The 6,925-nt window shown below is 47.4% G+C and overlaps 1 protein-coding gene across 5 annotated transcripts in view; it reads left to right on the top strand.

Moving 5' to 3' along the window:
* Positions 1–4,331: 4,331 nt before the first annotated feature.
* The window catches only part of mapk8a (mitogen-activated protein kinase 8a), a 133,126-nt gene continuing 130,532 nt past the window's right edge, over positions 4,332–6,925 (top strand). For all 5 annotated transcript variants that reach the window (XR_011588358.1, XM_070865760.1, XM_070865757.1 and 2 more), the window contains exon 1: positions 4,332–4,469. The gene's annotated coding sequence lies outside the window, so the exon portion shown is untranslated. The remainder of the gene's footprint in view (positions 4,470–6,925) is intronic.

The raw sequence follows: 6,925 nt of genomic DNA, 5'->3' as shown, positions 1-6,925 counted from the left end.
TAGATAAGGGCAAAGATCAAAGTTTACCTAGTCTCGCTTTACGCAAACCCAATTTAGTGAGAGACAGATTGCCTTATGAACAGAGTTGCATGCTGATTAAAATTAAACTATCTAAAATTAAACTATCTCCTTTGGGAAAACAATTGTAATTTATGTAAAGAAATAATTGTGAGAAAATTCAAAGAGGAAATGTAATTGCATATAATGAGCAGCTGTGGTGAAATGCGTTTTATTTAATTGTAGAATTCAAACAGTAAGGTTGATACATTTTTCTGTTTTTAGATTATTTTGGGTTCTTATATGATTATTATTGTGATACAAGTAGCTAGTTTTAGAACTTGAAAGCTGAAAAACAAAGGTCAGCCTGTGTGGTCTGTTTTGCAAAGAGCAATAGACAGACTTCGGCCCACTAATGAGTTCTTTTGATTGTTACCAACACTAAAATATTCAGTTCAGTGCAACCATATCACATAAAAGGAAAATGGTAAAAAGCAATATTTGTGCAGCTCAGCTTCAATTTTCTGACGATAAACTAATTAGAGATGAGGAAGGCTGTTCAGCCCATCCAAATTCACCCATCCAGAAAGATCCTAAAGGCTCCCGATTGTAACATTCAATTGTTTTCAAAATGCTTCTGCCTCCGCTACTCCATCTGGAATCTATGCTACATGTTTATCATTCAAATGTGTCAGCTGTAGCTCAGATGCTAGCACTCTTGCCTCTGAGTCAGAAGATTGTGTGTTCAAATCCCACTCCAGACACTGGAACACAAAAATCTAGGCTGATACAAGAGTGCTGCACTGTTGGGATGCTGTCTTTTGGATGAGATGTTAAATAAAGGCCCTGTCTGCTCTCTCAGGTGGACGTAAAAGATCCTCTGGTACTATTTCGAAGAAGAGCAGGGGAGTTATCCCCAGTGTCCTGGCCAATATTTATCCCTCAATCGACATTACTAAAAAAACAGATTAACTGGTCATTATCACATTGCTGTTTGTGGGAGCTTGCTGTGTGCAGATTGGATGCCATGTTTCCAAAATTACAACAGTGACTACACTTCACAAAAAGTGCTTCATTGGTTGTAAATAGCTTTGGGACGTCCTGAGGTTGTGAAAGGCGCTGTAGAAATGCAAGTTCTTTCTTTCAGTTCTTTTATTTTGCCAGTTTGAAAGGAATACGAACATAAGAACATAAGAAATAGGAGCAGGAGTAGGCCATACGGCCCCTCGAGCCTCTTCCCCCTTTTTAATACAATTATGGCTGATGCGATCATGGACTCAGATCCACTTCCCTGCCCGCTCCCCATAACCCCTTATTCCCTTATTGGTTATCTCTGTCTTAAATTAATTCAATGACCCAGCTTCCACAGCTCTTTGAGGCAGCGAATTCCACAGATTTACAACCCTCTGAGAGAAGAAATTCCACCTCATCTCAATGATTTGATATGGGCATTTCTCATGGCTTGTTGAGAGTGACGTAATTTGGAAGGAGACTTAGAGAGAATAATAGACAGGCAGATAGAAAAAAATGAGTCATGGGAACACCATCACCTCTAAATTCTCCTCCAAGACACACACCATCCTGACTTGCAAATATATCGGCCATTCCTTCATTGTCGCTGGGTCAAAATCCTGGAACTCCCTCCCTAACAGCACTGTGGGAGAACCTTCACCACACGGACTGCAGCGGTTCAAGAAGGCAGCTCACCACCATCTTATGCACCAGAGGTTGCACAAAAGATTTACAAGAATGGTTCCAGGGATGAGGGACTTCAGCTACGTGGATAGACTGGAGAAGCTGGATTGTTCCCCTTAGAACAGAGACGATTGAGAGGAGATTTGATAGAGGTGTTCAAAATCATGAAGGGTCTAGACAGAGTAGATCGAAATTGTTCCTTTTAGTAGAAGGGTCGAGAACCAGAGGATACAGATTGAAGGTGATTGGCAGAAGAACCAAAGGCGACATGAGGGAAAACCTTTTTATGTAGCGAATTAGTTAAGCAATGCATCGATTTCAAATTTCTCATCCTTATTTTCAAATCCCTCCATGGCCTTGCCCCTCCCTTTCCCTCTAATCTCCTCCACCCACACGACCCCCGCTGAGATGTCTGCACTCTTCTAATTCTGCCCTCTTGGGCATCCCTGATTATAATCGCCCAGCCATTGGCAGCCGTGCCTTCTGTTGCCTGGGCCCCAAGCTCTGGAATTCCCTGCCTAAACCTCTCTGCCTCTCTTTTCTCCTTCTTAAAACCTACCTCTTTGACCAAGCTTTTGGTCACCTGAGCTAATTTCTCCTCATGTGGCTCAGTATTAAATTATTGGTCGCATAATGCTCCTGTGAAGTGCCTTGGGACATTTCAGAAGGTTAATGGCGCTATATAAATACAAGTTGTTGTTGTTGAATGGTTAGGATCTGGAATTCACTGCCTGAAATTGTGGCTTTCAAAAGGGAATTGGATAAGTATCTGAAGGAAAGTAAATTGCAGAGCTACGGGGAAAGAGCGGGGTGGGACTAGCTGAGGTGCCCTTGCAGAGAGCCGGCATGGACTTGTCGGGTCGAATGGCCTCCTTCTGTGCTGTAACCATTCTATGATTCTCGAGGGCAACTAGGGATGAGCAATAATCGTCTTAGGTGGATGTAAAAGATCCCATGGCACTATTTCAAAGTAGAGCAGGGGAGTTATCCTGGTGTCCTGGCCAATATTTATCCCTGACTCAATAGAACAAAAAAACAGATTATTCGGTCATTATCACATTGCTATGTGTGGGAGCTTGCTTGTGCGCAATTTGGCTGCCGCGTTTCCCACATTGCAACAGCGATTACACTCCAAAAAGTACTTCATCGGCTTAAAATATTTAATTGGCTGTAAAGCGCTTTGGGACATCCAGTGGGTTGTGAAAGGTGCTATATAAATGCAAAGAGTGTTTGAAGACCAGGCCCTCAAATCTGCTACCAAGCTCATGGGCTACAGGGCTGTAGTATTACCCGCCCTCCTGTACGGCTCAGAGACATGGACCATGTACAGTAGACACCTCAAGTCGCTAGAGAAATATCACTAACGATGTCTCCGCAAGATCCTACAAGTCTCCTGGGAGGAGAGACGCACCGTTGTTAGCGTCCTCAACCAGGTCAATATCCTCAGCATTGAAGCACTGACCACACTTGATCAGCTCCACTGGGCAGGCCACATTCTTCGCATGCCAGACACGAGACTCCCAAAGCAAGCGCTCTACTTGGAACTCCTTCACGGCAAACGAGCCAAAGGTGGGCAGAGGAAACGTTACAAGGACACCCTCAAAGCCTCCCTGATAAAGTGCAACAACCCCACCAACACCTGGGAGTCCCCTCCAAAGACTGCCCTAAGTGGAGAAAGTGCATCCGGGCAGGCGCTGAGCACCTCGAGTCTCATCGCCGAGAGCATGCAGAAATCAAGCACAGGCAACGGAAAGATCGTACGGCAAACCAGTCCCACCCACCCTTTTCCTCAACGACTATCTGTCCCACCAATGACAGGGACTGTGGTTCTTGTATTGGACTGTTCAGCCACTAAGGACTCATTTTTGGAGTGGAAGCAAGTCTTCCTTGATTCCGAGGGACTGTCTACGATGGTGTGTGTGGGAGTTTGCTTGTGCGCAAATTGGCTCCGCGTTTCCCCGCATTGCAACAGCGACCATACTCCAAAAAGTACTTCACCGGCTTAAAATACTTAAGTGGCTGTAAAATGCTTTGGGACGTCCGGTGGATCGTGAATTACCAGGGGTCACAGTCTAAGGATAAGGGGTAAGCCATTTAGGACCGAGATGAGGAGAAACCACTTCACTCAGAGAGTTGTGAGCCTGTGGAATTCTCTACCGCAGAGAGTTGTTGAGGACAGTTCGTTAGATATATTCAAGAGGGAGTTAGATATGGCCCTTACGGCTAAAGGGGTATGGAGAGAAAGTAGGAAAGGGGTACTGAGGTGAATGATCAGCCATGATCTTATTGAATGGTGGTGCAGGATTGAAGGGCCGAATGGCCTACACCTGCACCTATTTTCTATGTTTCTATGAAAGGCGCTATATAAATGCAAGTCTTTCTTTTCTTTAAATACTACCCACATCCCCAGGAACGAATTAAAAAAAGAACTGTTTATAATTTCTGGTTGCCTGACAAATCCTGCTGTCTGCCGAATAGGACTGTGCAACAATACATACACATGGGGCCTGGGACAGAGTGGGAGGGGAGGGCTTGGAATGTGGGGAGGGTGCAGGCGCGCGTGAGTGGCGAGCACGTCGACGCGGTTGGAGGGAGGGGGTGAGCGCGCACGCACGCCTGACGCTGACTTTGCGCAGTTGCTGAGAGGGAAGACGCGCTGCCGGTGGGGGAGCGGACGCCGGTGTTGTTGTTGTTGTTTCTCCCCGCACTCCCGCGCACCGGGGCCCGCCGCCGCCTCACTCGTGTACCGGGTACCGCGGAGCGGGGTCGGAGGACAGGTGAGTGAGTGAGTGAGTGAGTGAGTGAATGAATGAATGAATGAGTGAGGGAGGGCCGGGGGTCGGGGGTCGCCCTGGTTACCTCAGGCCCCGGCTTCCACCCCGACAAACCCGGCCTGTGTTTACAGCTGGAGATGACACAAGGACAGAGGGAGAGAGAGACCCGTCCACGGGTGTTTATCCCCGCCCCCCCTCTCCCGGGTGTTTATCCCCGCCCCCCCTCTCCCGGGTGTTTATCTCTCCCCCCCCCCCTCTCCCGGGTGTTTATCTCCCCCCCCCCTCTCCCGGGTGTTTATCTCCCCCCCCCTCTCCCGGGTGTTTATCTCCACACCCCCCTCTCCCGGGTGTTTATCTCCCCCCCTCCTCTCCCGGGTGTTTATCTCCCCCCCTCCTCTCCCGGGTGTTTATCCCCCCCCCTCTCCCGGGTGTTTATCTCCCCCCCTCCTCTCCCGGGTGTTTATCTCCCCCCCTCCTCTCCCGGGTGTTTATCTCCCCCCCTCCTCTCCCGGGTGTTTATCTCCCCCCCTCCTCTCCCGGGTGTTTATCTCCCCCCCTCCTCTCCCGGGTGTTTATCCCCCCCCTCCTCTCCCGGGTGTTTATCCCCCCCCTCCTCTCCCGGGTGTTTATCTCCCCCCCCTCCTCTCCCGGGTGTTTATCTCCCCCCCCTCCTCTCCCGGGTGTTTATCTCCCCCCCCCCTCCTCTCCCGGGTGTTTATCTCCCCCCCCTCCTCTCCCGGGTGTTTATCCCCCCCCTCCTCTCCCGGGTGTTTATCCCCCCCCCTCCTCTCCCGGGTGTTTATCCCCCCCCCTCCTCTCCCGGGTGTTTATCCCCCCCCCTCCTCTCCCGGGTGTTTATCCCCCCCCTCCTCTCCCGGGTATTTATCCCCCCCCTCTCCCGGGTGTTTATCCCCTCCTCCTCTCCCGGGTGTTTATCTCCCCCCCCCTCTTCCGGGTGTTTATCCCTCCCCCCCTCTCCCGGGTAGTGTGTCGGGCTCTCTCCCCGGGGTTTGTCCCTCCAATGCCCAGCTGCAGTAAGATGGAGAGATTGGCGATATGTCCAGAGCACTGTTGCGATTGCAGTGGAGCCCGGTCTGTCCATATTGCTTGCAACATGTTTACTCTGTGCAGTAATTGTGTGAACTGGCCTCGATCCCAGCAGCCTTGTGTTTTGGGGCAGCAAATAACCCCCTCGCCACAATCCAAGGGCACAGCAAGAGGTTTCCACAGTGATATGATCTTTTATTGGAATTGTTTTCAAAAAAAAATCTATCCATATATATTTGGGCTGTGTAAAACTCTTGAGTTTCTTTGCTATTGATATTTGGTTGTTGGGAGTCTTGCCTTTTTAATCTGCATTTTGACAGTTCCTCCTCTGGTTATTGTTCCTCGGTATCTCGCCTGCTCTGGCCCCCATCATTTTAAGAGATTCTTTTGTTGGTGTCACTTACAATCTGATGGGAAGGTAAAGGCGAACGCTCGAATTTCGGCAGCGTCTCTCCATTTCAAACAAGATTTTAGGAGACCTACAATAGAGCCTCGATGCACGGCGAATGTCATTCCTCGCTGTTTCAATGAAAAGTGGTATTGTAGAACCCTTTGAATCTGACAGCGTCCATAATTGCAAACGAATCGCTGTTTTTGTATACATCGCACGCATATATTTATTTTCATTTTAACACTTGGAATAGATGGTCGATCTTATTTTAAATTCCTTGTTAGTTGTTGAGACGCAAATGGAGACTATTTTCTTGATGGAGGTTGCGTCCCAGCTTCTTGTTACACGGTTGAGTTATCGAATTTACTCCATTCCTCCCTCTCTTTCCCCCCCCCCCCCCCCCCCAATCCTTTGTTTGCGGTTTTCAGTATTACATGTAATACAGCGATCAGCAATGTAGGCGAATTACATCTTTATTCCGGTTGTGTTGAGGTAGAAATGATAAAAGGAGGTTTATCCCAGAAGGTGGTTGTTTTACAGGTAGTTGAGTTTTAGCTAGTGGAAAATGCAATGAAAGATTCAGTCCTACATTTTTAATTGAGTTACAATTCTATTTCATTTTAAAATGTTATTTTAATAAGGCCAGAAATATTGTAGTTTGAAAGTTTGATGTTATTTGTTTTAAGGCAAATAGAATTTGGCTGCAGACTTGAATTTTATGTATATTTTAATAACATGTTCTGGGACATAGATCAAGCTTTTTATTGTAAAATGTGTAGCTGTTGAATATCCTGTCATAATGGTGATGGTTATGTTACGTTCCCCCAACAGTGTATCAGGAAATTCTCCCTGTCAAATTTAGTCTTTGCTTATTTAATTTTCTCCAAATTTAAATTGACCACAAACATAAATTTGTCGCATCTCTTTCATGCAAGAAAGTGCTGGCAGCCCCTGATTGTGTGAAATATTTCCTGACTTGCAGTATGTTTCAAACGCCATCTGTCTCTTTTCAGAACCGTGT

Source organism: Pristiophorus japonicus, chromosome 22 (assembly GCF_044704955.1).
Source record: "Pristiophorus japonicus isolate sPriJap1 chromosome 22, sPriJap1.hap1, whole genome shotgun sequence".
Classification (NCBI taxonomy): Eukaryota; Metazoa; Chordata; class Chondrichthyes; family Pristiophoridae; genus Pristiophorus; species Pristiophorus japonicus.
Note: the sequence above shows the minus strand (reverse complement) of the source record. Positions and strands in the feature narration are given on the sequence as shown.